This window comes from Musca domestica, unplaced genomic scaffold, assembly GCF_030504385.1.
Source record: "Musca domestica strain aabys unplaced genomic scaffold, Musca_domestica.polishedcontigs.V.1.1 16, whole genome shotgun sequence".
Classification (NCBI taxonomy): Eukaryota; Metazoa; Arthropoda; class Insecta; order Diptera; family Muscidae; genus Musca; species Musca domestica.
Window position 1 is genome coordinate 16,062,327 of NW_026712219.1, and position 16,739 is coordinate 16,079,065.

The 16,739-nt window shown below is 35.7% G+C and overlaps 1 protein-coding gene across 1 annotated transcript in view; it reads right to left on the bottom strand.

Moving 5' to 3' along the window:
- Positions 1-11,222, bottom strand: part of LOC101889050 (PDZ domain-containing protein GIPC3) — a 54,558-nt gene extending 43,336 nt beyond the window's left edge. The window contains exon 1 of the mRNA XM_059120174.1: positions 10,189-11,222. The gene's annotated coding sequence lies outside the window, so the exon portion shown is untranslated. The remainder of the gene's footprint in view (positions 1-10,188) is intronic.
- Positions 11,223-16,739: the final 5,517 nt, after the last annotated feature.

Genomic DNA, 16,739 nt, shown 5'->3' on the forward strand with positions numbered 1-16,739 from the left:
CTATGAAAAGACCTTCTGGTCTTCTATGAGAAGACCTTCTTCTGGTCTTCTATGAGAAGACCATCTTCTGGTCTTCTATGAGAAGACCATCTTCTGGTCTTCTATGAGAAGACCTTCTTCTGGTCTTCTATGAGAAGACCTTCTTCTGGTCTTCTATGAGAATACCTTCTTCTGGTCTTCTATGAGAATACCTTCTTCTGGTCTTCTATGAGAAGACCTTCTTCTGGTCTTCTATGAGAAGACCTTCTTCTGGTCTTCTATGAGAAGACCTTCTTCTGGTCTTCTATGAGAAGACCTTCTTCTGGTCTTCTATGAGAAGACCTTCTTCTGGTCTTCTATGAGGAGACCTTCCGCTCTTTCATGAGAAGACCTCTTGGGCTTCTATGAGAAAACCTTCTGATCTTCTATGAAAAGACCTTCTGGTCTTCTATGAAAAGACCTTCTGGTCTTCTATGAAAAGACCTTCTGGTCTTCTATGAGAAGACCTCTTCGTCTTCCATGAGAAGACCTCTTGGTCTTCTAGGAGAAGATATCTTGGTCTTCTAAGAGAAGGCCTTCTGGTCTTCTATGAAAAGAGCTTCTGGTCTTCTGATCTTTTATAAGAAGAAGTCTTTCTGGGTTTCTGTAAGAAAACCTTGAGGTCTTCTAGAAGACCCTGTGGTCTTGTGAAATCTAATCCATATTTAATATCTATAAATTTAAATTCTATTTCACAACACTGTGACATTCTACGGTCCCATAAAATACTGATCACATAATATTCAACGTAATTTGAATATGGCCTTATTTGTAGGTGAATAATATTTAGGAAAAAAAGAAGAATCGCAAAACGAGGTGCAACAACACTAAAAGCAAAATTTATAATTTTTTGCTTTTTGTTTACTTTTGACATAATATACCCACTTCGCCGGCTTCGATGATGAACGACAGACTACGTTTAGAATTAATGTTAAAAAAAAAATACCCAAACCGATGGCGTCGTTTTGAAAGCCCACAATGAAAGTAAAACTAATTATACATTTTATTTTTTATTTCTCATTCTCTTGTTTTGGTTCTGACCTCCAACACTAACAATGTGGCGAATAATTTGCAAAAGAATAACTGCAATTTGCAGTTTTCTGAACGAAAAAAAAAAACATATTTAGCAACTAAATGCGGAATTTTATTCTCATGTACAATTTGGTTACCAAAAACAAAACATTTGAGAATTACGGCATGAGACTTTTGATGTAAATCGACCTTGGGCAAAGGAATTGCTTTGCAAAGGCAGATATTTTGGTTTTTTGCAAATATATTCGATATCTAACATTCAACTTCAGGGTGAAGTTAGTGGATATTTAGGTAAATTTTGAAATTTAATTTCACCCTGAAAAAATAGATTTGAAATACAGGATGAGATGAAAAAACTGCAACCAACTTCAGACTGCTGTCATTTCTAAGCCACTCGTCCGACAGCTGTTAAATGTATTCCAGTGATAGCTCATTATAGTGTTTACTGGCGTACAGAAGCATTTTGGTGAGAATTTTATAGAAAAAAAGTTATTCGTGATGGAATTCAAGCGTGATAGTGTGATTTCTTTATATTTGGCTGGAAAACCTCAAGTGGCTATTAAATGTGAATAAATCTTTTGTGTCTCGGGCCATCGCTCGTTACCGTGATACTGGTGGCGTAGCCCGACGTCAAGGAAGTGAACGGAAGAAAACAACAACATCAGCAGAAATGGTTCGAAAAGTAAAGAAGCGACTTGATCGAAACCCGCATCGTAGTGGCCGAAAAATGGCTCGTGAGCAATGTTCCATTCGGCCAATATTGAACAATGAGCTCGGGGTAAAGCCATTGAAATTCCAAAAAGTGCAAGAACTTACACCGCAACAGAAGGAAAATATATTCGAAAGTGGTGAACTGCCGAATTTGGTTTTCTCCGCTCCGATGAGAAAACATTCGTTGTCCAGCAGTTTGTAAACAAACACAAGGATCGTATTTACTTTCCAAAGAGGTCAGCTGAAAATGTGCACCTTTAGTTGGCCACCAGAACTCAAGCGCCGGCCATGGTGATGGTGTGGGCTCCTATAACAGCCAATGGTCGCTCTCCGCTCGTATTAATCGACCGTGGCATCAGAATAAATGCCGAATATTATTGCGAAAATATTCTGGAGGGTGTATTAAAGTCTTGGACACGCAAACATTTTGGCCGCAGACCTTGGACATTCCAAGAGGACTCAGCACCATCGTATTCAGCACGCGGCACCCAAGAATGGTTACAAAATGAGGTTCCTCGCTTCATTTCCAGCGCACAATGGCCAACAAAATCTCCGAATACCAATCCGTTGGACTATTGTGTCTGGAGTATTTTGGAATGCAAGCTGGGCACTAAAAAATACCAATATGTCGATCACCTCAAGCAAGCTCTTCGCCGGGAATGGGCCAAAATACAGCAGAACATTCGGGCAGCGTGTGACGGTTTCTTTGGCCGTTTGAAGGCCAAAATTCATGCCAAAGGTGACCAATTCGAACAAATCTAAACTTATTATAAAATTTTATGATATTTCCGAAATTTTTTGTTTTCATTCAATAATATTTAAAAAAAGAAGTAAGGATTATGCCGTTTGACTTTGCTGCAGTTTTTTTTTATCTCACCCTGTAGAGAAACAAATTTTGGATTAAAGTTTTTTACGAGGGGTATTGGTTTATCTACCTTTGAAAAAACACTTTCCAAATTTCTAAGCAAAAACTTGTAAAAGTGACAAAAGTAGTAGATTCTTGCAGATTCTGGAACACAAAAAATATTTATTAAAAGTCAGAACAATGTTCCTGGATTTATATGAGACTTCTGTGTGATTTATACCCTTCCTCTCAATAATTCTTAATTTAACGCATGGTGAAATAATTAAGACCTTGTCCTTTCAATCCCATGAGATTAGGGTACATTTGTCATCTCAAAACTCCTACCTTTTTTCCAAAGGCATGCAACGTCATCGAATACTCGTTTCAGAAAAAAGCAAACAAGACACTATGGAAATTGTTGAGTCATAACACAGCTTGCCTTTGGGTGGAGGTTTTCATGTTGATTTTGATTCCAACAAAACGCCGGTACATTAGGTGAGGTCATATGGGGACATAGAAAGAGGAAAATGAGAAAAATCTAAAAATACTATTTAAAAATATAAAGGGAAGAAACAACAATTGCACGAATAGTAAGAGAAATGTAGAGAATCAGAGAGGACAATTTGCCAAATCCCCACCCTTATTTTGTAAAAATAAAAATCATTTCTCTTCATTCACATCATCAACCCCTAACTTCAGAGAGAACACCCAAAAGGACATCAATGGGTGATAAAACAAAAAAGAAAATAAAAATAAATACGAAGTGCATGACCATTCTCGACAAATGATGATGATGACGAAGTTAAGCCAACACCCAAAACTTCCTTTTCAAAGAAGAAAAAACACGCAAAGAAAAATCAGCAAATGATAAAAATGCCAGGAAAACATGTGACTCAAAGGATATGAAGTTACTTCCACTTGTATGGAGAACATTATGTTGAGAAAAAAAATGGGATTACAAATATTCGCGGTTTGGGGAAATTTTCGTATTTTTTGACATAAAAGTTATGCTTTATTTTAATCGCTAAATATTGTCCGATGACCATACAAATTGGTACCCGCCCAAGCTCTAACTTCATGCGAAATTCGATTGGTCTACATTTGTGGCCTGTAGAACAAAAGCAAAATTTTTCTGTTTTTTTTTTTTTTTGTCCATTTCAACCTGTAAACATTTTGCGATCATCTCCAAAAAACAATATACTTCTATTCTGACCCTATCCCCACCTCCATTTTCAATTTCGTGATGATCGGGTCATAATTGCGACTTGTAGAGTGATTACAAATTAATATGGACAGACGGACGGACGGACGGACATAGCTAGATCGACACAGTTCGGCGGGATAGGAAGATCCATACATAGTTTCCTGTGTCGGGAATCAATATTTCGCGGTGTTACATAATTTTTTTGGCCCAATCAAACCTAAAATACCCCAAAAAAGTGTTGTAGGGTATAAAAAGTGATCAAAAATAATAGCTAAAAACTCAATATTTAAGGATTTATGAAGTGCGAATCCAAGGACATGGGGAAACTTCCACTTGTATAGAGTGAGAGGTATAACAGGCCAAAAAATGATTTTTTTCAAGGAAAATTTTCTGAAATCATGCAAAAATTTTACAGATTCGGACGGGATCTATCTCTAAATGGTTCTCAAATGGTACGAACATTGTATGGACTTAGTAATGTTCACAATTAAGAAGGGAAAGACCTATTGGAACAGATGATACTTCATTTTTATTCGTTAGTCTTTTCCCCTAAAGTATTCCACACCAAAAAGTGTGTCTCTCCCCAAGATCTGTTGCCTGATTTTTGTTTATGCTGGAGAGTAACGATGAAAATATTTTGAAATTTCATCTTTTTTCCCACAGTAGTAGTTAGTAAGTTTTTTTATAGCCTCCACCATAATATGAAGGGTATTTTAACTTCATCCGTTTGTAACTCCCCGAAATACTCATGTCAGACCCTAGTCGAACGAATTGATATAGAAGACTAAAATCTTGCACACATGTGTATTTTGTCATTAGGTAGGTTAAATTCGAAGATGGGTCATTTCGGTCCATGGCCCCCTTATAAGGGTACCTCTAAATGTTCGGTATTTTTATGATATTAGAGGCATTACAAACCGGAATTCTTTGAAATTTCGTATTTAAAATTCGTAATGTGTACTACAGCTTATGATACAAATTTGCGTATGTAGGTCTAAGGCTGGAAATACATAAAGCGCATATTTGGCTGGCTTAAGTCATCGGCTGGCTTCTTCGTAGATGAACAAAGGAGGTTTAGGTTGACTACGTTCGATTTTGGCCCTAGGCTCCTTTGTTCATTTCCGAAGAAGCCAGCCGATGACTTAAGCCAGCCAAATAAGCGCCTTACGTATTCCCAGCTTAAGACTTCCATATAACTATAGCGTCCGATACTCGATATTTTGATGATTTTAGAGACATTATTCACAGGAATTGTTTCAAATTTCGTATTTCAAGTTCGTAATGGATACTTCAACCTATGACCGAAATTTTTATATGCTAGTCCATGCCTTTGTATACCTCATATACAGGGTAAAATAAAAAAACCGCAACAAAGTCAAATGCCATAATTTTTATTTTTTTTATTAATTTAATTGAATGAAAGCAACAATTTTCGGAAATAGCATCAAATTTTAGAATAAGTTTAGATTTGTTCGAATTGGTCAACTTTGGCACGAGTTATGGCCTTCAAGCGGCCAATGAAATCGTCACACGCTGCCCAAATTTTGCTCTGCGGTATTTTGGCCCATAACCGGCGTAGCGCTATTTTTTAGTGCCAACCTAGTTTTCCAAAATTCTCCAAGACACAATAGTCCAACGGTTTGGTATTCGGAGATTTTGGTGGCCATTGTGCTCCAGAAATTAAGCGAGGAACCTCATTTTGTAACCATTCTTGGGTGGCACGTGCTGAGTGCGATGGCGCCGAGTCCTGTTGGAATGTCCAAGGTCTGCGACCAAAATGTTCGCATGCCCCAGGCTTTAATACATCCTCCAAAATATTTTCGCGATAATATTCGGCATTTATTCTGATGTCACGGCCGATTATTACAAGGAGAGCGGCCATCGGCTGTTGTGGCGGCCAACACTATCACCATGGCCGGCGCTTGAGTTCTGGTGGCCAACCGAAGGGTCACATTTCCGCTGACCTCTTTGGCAAGTAAACACCATAATTTTGTTTATTTAAAAACTGCCGGACAACGAATGTTTTCTCATTGGAAAAAACCAAATTCGGCAGGTTACAACTTTTGGCCAAGCCTAGCAACTCTTTTGAGTCTATTTTCTTTCCATTGCGGTGTAAGTTCTTGCACTTTTTGGAATTTCAATGGCTTTAGCCCGAGCTCATTTTTCAATATTTGCCGAATCGAATGTTGCGATATGTTCAGCTAACGAGCCATTTTTCGGCCACTGCGACGCGGGTTTCAATCAAATTGCTTCTTTATTTTTCGAAACATTTTTGCTGATGTTTCTGTTTTCTTCCGTCGACTTCCTTGACATCGGGCTACACTACCAGTAGTATTACGATAACCAGCAAAGGTACGAGACACAAAAGATTTTTTCACATTTAAATGCTGGAGTGCTCTAACAATAGCCACTTGTGGTTTTCCAGGCAAATATAAAGAAATCCCACTATCACGCTTGAATTCCATCACGAATAACTTTTTCTCTGCAAAATTCTAACCAAAATGCTTTTGTGCGCTTGTAAACAATGTAATGGGCTGTCACTGGAATAATTTTAACAGCTGTCGGACGAGTGGCTTAGAAATGACAGCAGTCTGAAAATGGTTGCAGTTTTTTTTCATCTCACCCTGTATATAGACAAGTCTTTTCCACTTTTTCTTTTTTGAAAATTTAACGATACTTTTGGGATTATGTTCTTAATTATGGTATCAACAGTCTTCGATAAGCCTTCGGTATTTCATTACTGGCCTTGCTGGGTTTGGGTATCCCTCTCCAGAAGTGGTTTTAATAGTTAACAAATGGCAAGAAACTTTGATTTTCAAGTTTTTCTTTTTATGATGCCTTTAAAACAATGTTGTGATCTTTGATATTATCAAATATACCCCCACTCTCAAATTTCTCTGTAGACAGCAACACTAACGCCACCATTAAACTCTGAACAAGACTGCCAAAGGATTTGCAAGCAGAAATAACCGTTAAAACAACTTCCAACTTAAAATACAAACAAAAAATAACCAACAAAAACCAATCTACGACCGACCGGTTGCACTTGCAACTCGTCTTAAGACATTTCTCAAAATAACATGGCTTCTAAATAATTTAATGGCAATAATTGTGTCCATGTGTGTGTGTGTAGAGCTATTCTAACGAATCATGATGATGATGACGACGATGATGTTAATGGCAAACATACAATTAATCGATCCATACAAAGTCCACGATAATTTATTCCATTGTGGAAAGGGTATCAAAAGAATATTTTGGCCATCGAAATTAGCTGTTACAAATGTTTTCCAACTTTTTTTTTGGACATAACTCAAAATGAATGGTAGTCAAACAAATAAAAAATATTAACATATCAATAGATTGACAGCAAGCTATTGCTACTAGATGATGTGTTGTCGGGTTTGACAGTTTGGTTTCACTGAAACCTTTCACTGCTCTGTTTTCGTTGGTTAGCATGTTGTTGTATTTTGTGCAAATATTCAATACCAAACACCGAAACAATGTATTTATTATTCATCCAAACAATGTTAGATATGTCGATATAGCGATCTATGATGATAATGAGAGGATTTTCAAGTTAGTTTAGTAAAATACATAGATAAAATACAGTTTGTCAAGTAAATGTTTGTGATGGCAAAATAATGTAACCAAAATTGTAATCCTTTTTTTAAATTTTGTTTTTTTTTTTTAAGAGAATGTCAATTATTAGTTAAATTTGGGATAGAAGGTGACAAGGCATTTTGGATTTGGAAACGAAGATCTTTCTCCGCCTACCGTAACATACCGCAGTACTCCTGGCACAGATCGGGTTCGGTACTAACACAAGTTCAACTGCCATAAATATCCTAACGGACAGGCCTTTAGGGACTATATTCACCCCATAAATATATAGATTAGGTGTGAGGCGATCACTGCAGACAAATGGCTGAAAGCGATGGTAGTGTGGATCAACAAAAAGTCACACAACATATCATTAAAAGACTATACGAATCACTAGAAGATATTCAATAGAGGAGGCCATTTCTGACAGAATGCCAGAAAATAATTTAGTTACATTGTGCGAAATTCTTTTCCCACACAGAGATTTGCACAACAACGGAAACATAACTTGTATGACTCGAAGTAAGGAAATATAACAGTTCTGATTTCTTTATTGAGGACATAGAGACTGATATCTCTCTCCGCATAACGGACCATATCACAGTTCTCCTAACAGAGGTCGATGCAATCACATAGGCTTTGAACTGGTTTAGTAGTAAAACTAGACCAACTACCTACAATAACTAAATGGGCAGTTCAGCACGCATTCTAATCACACAGGGATTAGATGATATAAATCCTGGAAGTACAGAGTCTTTAGAAACGGTATAACTAGAGCCTAAGCGTTATGTGAAGAAGGCCCACATATTCTTATGAATGGAAATGACATTGACAGCGTTTACGATACCGGGAGGACACGCTCTTCCAAAATCCAAACGAATACGATATTATTAGAAACTCCACTCCACTTCAACAATGACATACAAAGCTTTCCATACTTAACGGAACGTTGGAGACTCCACTTTACTTACAAGAGAACATACTCCACAAATTTAAGAGCTAGGGAACATTAGATACCCCTCTATAACGACGCATAACGACGTTGAATATCCCTCTTTACTTACAAGAGAACACACACAATTTTCACAAATTTAACAGCTGGGTGAACGTTAGATTCCGCTATCAACTCTAGCTACGTAATAATATACTCTTAGAGGTAAAGCGAACGTTATAAACCCCTCTAAACAATTGTTGTGGTTATGGGGTCGAATCATAACTTCAAGGAAAAACTATCTACTGCAGCCTTGCTCAGAATACGTGCATTAGTAGTTGTGAAAGACTCTCTCGCCCTGCCAAATTAAAATCGAGAGAGAATAAGTGTGCTTTGTTTATCGTAGTTTGTTTGTCCGTTGAATTATTCAAAATTAAATATCTTGGAAAACAGTTCTAAGTCCAGTCCCAGATCCAGGACACGTCAGCGGTGGGGACAATATAAGAGGGTCAGTTAAAAACACAGAGTTCCTAATGTAAGCTCATTTCTTTTAAAGCGCGAATTAATGATATCCCTCTTTCACACAGCAGAGCACACAACAGGCCGAACGTATAATTCTGGACACTGAATATTTTCCAGAGACATGTACAATTTAATACCTAGTGGTGAGACGTATTGGTATTTTCCCACGTGAAATTAGATTCCTTATTAACGATTTCCTGATAAAGCAAGTTTGAATGCATGAAAGCCCTGTTGGCGTAGTTTTTAATTAAAGGAATAGCATATACTGGGATTGGGGTAACCTTCAATGCTTCGTGTATATACCGTTTTGAGAAACGCTTATTATTCTACTGAAAATATTTTTTTTCTTTCAAATATCCCAAACTTTTTTATTACCGTTGGAGAGGTTGGGAACCATATAGGTAGTGCGTACAGTAGTAGTATCCTCGCGCATTTGCGTTAATTTAAAAATAATTGTTGTACCAAACACCCAAATATTTAATTTTATCTCTAAATGGTATTTCTGCTCCATTCAGAGACAACTCCAAGGACTTGCTTTCTGCTACAACCTATCTCTTACATTTCCCTGAAGCGTTCCTCAAACATATAGCATCGCTCTTAGAAGTATTGATTTTTATACCCCAATCAGTATAGAAAACATTAACTGTGTTTAAATGATAAGATACCATAGACAACGCCGCAGCAGGAGATTCAGGGTGCGCATACAAAAGACAGTCGTCTGCGTACAATACACCCAAAGAATTTGGCATAGTATGAGGGAAGTCATACATATAAATATTAAATATATGGGGAGATAAAATTGACCCCTGAGGAACACCACATGACACATTCTCAAAACATGATTTTAAATTACCCAATTGCATATAAAATTTTTTATTCCTGAAAACAAAACTTTGAAATAATTTCACCACTTTAGCTGCAAATCCTAATTCTGTCATTTTTAATAATATTCCATTATGATATGTTCTATCAAACACTTTTTTAACATCCAAAAAAACTGCGGCAGTACATTTCCTTTCACGTAAATTAGAACTTATATCGCTGTTAAATTTAGTCAACGCATCTACAGCCCAATAACCTCGTACTTCTGCATTGGAAAACATCGTATCTCAAAATCAAAATATGATCATTTGAGGGATACGCTTGGAATGTTAAAATTGTTTAGTTCCTCAGCGTCGCCACGACAAGTACCAACAAAATCACTTTCAAAACATTTACTTGACAAACTGTATATGTGGGCATGTGAATAGGCTATGGTGGGGAGTGAGGGGAGGAGATAGCATTAGTTGTAAATCAGCCATAAACATCAAAAGCCAAACTTACCTCTGCTGGCGATGACGTCGCTGTTGCATGTGAAGATGTCAATGAAAACTATCCAAATACAATTGGCTATATCTGCTCTGTTCTGCTACGTCCGTCACAGACGACAAGAAGAAAGAAATTGCTTGCAGGTGTTTGAGTGTTCGTGTATGTGTGGGTCAATGTTATTTGATGAGAATTCTTGATTTTTTCTGGATTCACTTTGACGCGGTGTCTTGTTTTCGACGACTCCAACTTGTATTGATTCATTCACGCAATCATCCACACACAAAAAAAACTGTTTGATTAATTATTACTACTTTTATCCACTGCTTTGCTTCTTTTTTATTTGTTTTTGTTATCGATTTCGTTTTGCAATCTGGTTTTGGTTTTCAATGCAGTCGGGCCAGCTAGCCAGTCAGCAATGAAGTAAAAAAGAAAGAAATTTCTTTTGCGCTTCACTCTCTGCGGGCAAATGTATTGGTGTTTCACTTTTTCTTATTGACGACTTACGACTTGAACGCTTATTAGAGAAGTCGTCCCAGCCACACCACAATCAAAACTTGATTTTCTGCAAATTTTCATTGAAAATAGAAACAAAAAACAGTTAACATTGAAAAAATACCACTTTTACACAAAAAAATTTTTGTTTCGAACAATTATTATGAAAGACACCGCCGTTTGGCCTTAGAAATTTTCGCTCAGACATGGAACTTTCTTTAATAAATTTCTTATCAGCATCTCTTTATAACAACGAAGAAACAAAAATACCAGTTGTATTTTATTTCTTTTATCAATTGTTATCTGTTATCTTCTTATCTATTCCCTTTATAAATGGCCCAGCACTCAAAGCGTAGACACGCCAGACTACTAGACATGTGTGCTCTTTTCGTTAATAATTTACTTTAGAAATTAAAACAATTGCATTAAACAATTCCTTCCTTTTTTTCAATTACTTTCAATTTTTCATTTATAGATTTTCCGGCGTAACTCGTCGTCGTTGTAGCTTTCTTAACTGCTATTCACGCGTACTCTCTCTCGAACATCCACTTTGAAACTAAACTGAATGAATGAGAAAATGATGACGATGTGTTTGTGGGTCGTCGTCCACTGTTTATCTTGTAAGTCGCTCTCTCTCTCCCTCTCTCAAAATTTGGAGTTTGCCATGAGAGAGGAGAGAATGTGATATGAAATGAGTAAATATATAAATGTATTTAGTAAGGTAGACGAATGAACGTAGTTGTTGAAGTATTGTATCCCAGCTAGCGTTTGGAAGATTGTTTTGAAATCACTTTGGTGAGTCTTCTTCGAGTCCTTTTGGTGATCAAAATATGAGTAAAAACAGATCCATTTAATATACAACAACAAAATGTAGGGAAATCGAAAATCAATCATTGAGAAATATGACTATTTTTGCGTTATTTATTATAGTATCTAGAGACTGAAAAATGATTCGTCTTAAAAAGGAAAAAATAAAGAGGCAGAAAATTTAATTTTGGAAAAAAAATAAATTAGACTGAAGACGAGAATAATGAAGATAATATTCCGGAACGTGTAAAGAATTTTGAAAAAAGTGAATGATTTGGTGCAGCAAAATAAGACATAAAAGTCGTGATACGCTATAAATAGAGCATTATAAATATATAGATGCCGTCAGGTTCTGCTCCCTCAAGTCAAGTAATTGTCTTAAAATGCAAGCAATCCTTTCAAATTAATTTTTCCAAAAAATTATAATTTTTTGCCAGATTCAAGGCAAGGTCCTTTTTTGAAATTAATGAAGCATAGAAGAATTTACTAAAAAACTATGGCCTTCTGGCCATACAACATCTGTTCAAAACGTAACTGCGAGTGCAGGTACAGTAATAATGGTGGAGGTATAGCGTAATAGGACTATGATAGTGTCTTGAAGAAAATATAACCATTGAAAAATATTTTTCAAGAAATGTTCATATTTTTTTTGTTTCGCAATGCCGATGGGAAGTTCTAATTCTAAAATAATAAAATAAAATCAGAATAATTGTAAATGGTGGTTTATGTTGTGGAGCAGAATTTATTTTTTAGGGGGAAAGGAAATCCGAACAGCCATTCATGGTCCATGTTGAAGGCTGTTACCCTGTTACACTTTTACTCAACGTGAATAAATGGATACTGGCCGGTTTTTCATCTTGCCACTCACAACAATATTAATTCTGGTTTTCTCATTCTCTTCACTCACAAGATATTTTAGATATCAAAAATTTGAGAGAGCATGCATGTGTAAAAGTGAAAAAAGAAATGTCAGCAGTTATTCCTCATTTGTGTCAAAACAGAAGTTGAAATAGGGTTACCCTAACGTTTGCTTTCGTTGATAATAAATTAAATTAATTTGGAAGCTTTTTTTAATATTTTTATTGAAGTATTTTATAAATATTTCTAAAAGAAATATGCGTTGTAACAATCTGAGATACCGATATTTCTTTCTTTCGGAGTTTTTGAACTGCTATAAGCGAAACCAGTAAATAGTAAAAAAATGCTGCAATTCAAAAGAAAACTAGAGAAAATTTTAGTAAGTCTACAGATATTTTATCTATATATAATCGAAAAAGCATTCGACGAAAGGGTTGGAGTTGGCAACCGCTTTACTCAAGTTGAAGTATTTGGGAAGAACAAGAAACAAGTCGTGAAGGCTTGAAAGAACTACTGTCAACCACTCAACAATCCAAGTTGAAACAGAATAAAAAGTCCTACACATGTCGAAACGGAAAAGGACAGAAGTCAGGGATGAGCTGTATGCCAAAGAGATGAAGACGAAAAATGATGATAGTCTACGATGCTGGAGTAATAAGATGCTCAAGGAAGCACAAATTGTCAGGGAGATGAAGATGCCCAGTGGAAGTGGTACAGCTAGAAAATGGTAGTCTAGAGTGGCAGGATGTTATGAGCATTTGCAAAGCTGGAACGATAAGTTGTCCAAGATCTGTACGATGGCGCTGCCAGAGAGATACCACACCCATAGACAAATTAAGATATAGACAACGAAAAGTTAGTTTGGTCTTTTTTTCCAGGTGGCTCTCATCATGTTTTGCATAGTCAACATGCTCATTTACGCGTTCAAGCCACTCGACTTCGAAAACACTTTTTATCGTTTTTTCAAGAATTTCACTGGAATATTCCCATTTTTTTCGATGTCATCGCGTACTTTTCACATTTCTTTTTTTATGAAATAATTTTCAACTGACAAATATTCTACAGTTTTTGTTATTTTTAACGTTTTAGAATTGAGTGACTTAAATATTCCCACTCAAACCCCTGAAACGATATAGACGACATCTGCTGATTCGATTTTTTTCGAAGATAAACGGTGAGAGCATTTCGTTGTCTATATTTTCATTTGTCTATGCCACACCATTGGCTGCAAAAAGAAGACAAATTGAGAGAATTCAGCCTGAAAATTGAAGCAGCAGACAAAGGAGGTTTGACCTTTAAAAGATATCGGACGGAGAGATGAAGGAGATTCCTGTGTGGAGATTCTTGCATACAATAAATATTTTATATTTCTTAATAAATAAATTGTTATATTTTGTATACATCTAAAATGCAGTTTTGCTCTTGCCGAGAATTTTCACGGACAAGTTAACACGTTTTTATAATAATAGGGAATAGAGGCTAGGAAAGTGTTGGAAAGAGGCATTTTTGTTACTCAGGTATATTTTTACTACCGTCCACATTAAATAAGTTAAGACAAGTAAAACCAGTAAAGAAAGTCTTAAAGTCGGGCGGGGCCGACTTTATGATAAGTCGGGCGGGGCTAATGCTAATTTAGTAGAGCTCCGCATAACTATTTAAAGTTTTTATGGGAAAATTCAATCATACACGCTATGATTATAATTATAATTTAAAGTGCAATGGACTAAATATGCCGAAGCATTTGAATCTTTTAAATTCGGACTTGTATTGCCCATTTGGTGCACAATTAATTTGAAATCGGATAAATATATATATGGGAGCTATATCCAAATCGGAACCGATCTTGATAAAATTTGGCAAAGATATTTCTGAGCTGTATTTCATATATTTCCCTGAATATTGTTGTTACGAAGTGCATATTACAGCTGTGGGTAACAAATATAACAAATCGGATAAACAGTATATATGGGAGCTATAGCCATATCTGAAACGATCTTCAACAAAATTGGCATACTAGTTTCTAGACTCAATTCGGTCGTAAAGGGCCATTCCATCCCATTTGGGACAATATTAGACGTTTGGTGCACAATAAAAGGTAAATCGGATGAAGTTATATATGGGACCTATAGCTAAATCTGAACCGATCTCGAAAAAATTTAGCAAAGGTATTTCTGAGCTGTATTTGATATATTTCCCCAAATATTGTTGTTACAGAGTGCATATTACGGCTGCGGAGGACAAAAATAAAAAATCGGATGAACAATATATATGGGAGCTATAGCCATTTCTGAACCGATTTCGATCAAATTTGGCTTACTTATTTTCAGGCCTAATTTGGTTGTATATGCAAAATTCCATACTATTCGGGCTGATATTACACGTTTGGTGCACAATAAAAAATCGGACGAAGATATATATGGGAGCTATATCTAAATTATGACCGATTATCTCCAATTTCAATAGGATTCGTTCATGGGCCAAACAAATGATTTGTGCAAAATTTCATCTGGATAGAGCAATAAATGCCAACTGTACTTTGTTTACAAAAATACATGGACAGACGGACGGACGGACATGCATAAATAGACTCAGAATGTGATTCTATGCAGATCATCAAAAGGAACTATGGGTCTATCTCGTTTCCTTTTGCCTGTTACAAACAAATGCACAAAGACATAATACCCTGACCACCTTGTGGTGTAGGGTATAAAAATCATTAAGTTCGGTCAGGCCGAAATTTTAGTAAGCTCCACCATTGGGTAAAGCAACTTTTTAATATAAAAGCATCTGAATTCAAATGTGTTCCACTTTAAACTACAAATACCAGTTCGACCGTCTGGATAATGCTGTTAAACTTTTCAAAGTCCTAATGTGGGTGAATCCTTTCTTTGGGAGCCATACCAAAACGGAAACCTCTATAGACAATTTTATACTTCAAGGATTGTTATCTACCAAATCTTCTAAAATACCAAATTTGAATCAATTTTATGGGTAAATGTGACTAGGATTATCAAAATACCGAATATCGGTGGGTATCGTTATATGTGCGCTATAGGAAAACGTGGACCTAAATATTCAATGTTCTGCCACCCGGAGTTAGAACACATTATGAACTACAAATACCATTTTTTGGATAAATCCGTGGGAAAATGTGGCAAAAATCATCAAAATACTGAATATCCGGAGGTGCCATTTTGTGGGGGACATATACTATGTTCCGCCACCGGAGCTAGAACCCATAGGATAAATCCGTGGTAAAATATGGTAAAAATCATCAAAACACCGACTATCGAGAGGTACCGTTATATGGAGGCTATACCAAAATGTGGACCTATATATACTATGTTCCGGCACAGGAGCTTGAACCCATTACGAACTACAAATACCTATTTTTGGACAAATCCGTTGAAAAATCCGCCAAAAATCATCAAAATACCAAATATCGAGAGGTATATGAAGGCTATACATAAAACGTGGACTAATACATACAATGATCCGCCACCGGAGCTAGAAACCATTATGACAAATACCGATTTTTAGGCAAATCCGTGGAAAAATTCATCAAAATACGGAATATTGGGTGGTACCGTTATATGGCGGCTATACCAAAACGTGGAGCGATATATCTCATTTTTAATACCAACCACCCAAACACAATAAAAATTGTTCTGCCAAATTTTGAAGGTCTATTTTTATAATAAATAAATTAGAGCTTTACAACCACTAAATAGAAATACGATCTTTGAAAACACAATGATTATTAAATTATAAGAACACCGCATACCTAATTTTTTCTTTATGGCCTATAGAGGTCACTAAAAATCCATTACATCACCACTTTGGAAAATAAATAAATTTCAAAGATTCTATTTTCGTTTGATTTTTATTAAAATATATAAGAGTTTATAATTAAATACCATATAAACTTATGGATATTTGTTTTTGTTTTCATCTAATTTCATATTATTAATAATAATTTTTCATATATATATTTTCTTTTTTCTTTTACTATAATAAATTGAAAAGTGAACAGAATTTTTAATAGAGCATTTGTCGTAGTATTTTGTTATTTACGTTGTATAATTAAGCCGGTACAAAATGTCATTATCATTAAACGATAGCATAACAATTCAAAATTATGATTTTTTGCGTTAATTTAATTTTCTTTGTTATTTATTTTGTTTTTGTGTAAAATATATTATTATGCAAATGGTACAGTGGCATTTTTATTTTGTTTGTTTGTTGATGACGATTATATTTAAGCTAAGAAACAAAACAAAATATATTTCATATAATTTTTGTTCATTTAGTTTATGGTAGGTAGTAACTTTAGAAGTTGTCTTTAATGCAAATTAAATTACAAAAACAAAAAGAAATATAAAACTTTTCTATATGAGAGTTGTCGTTTG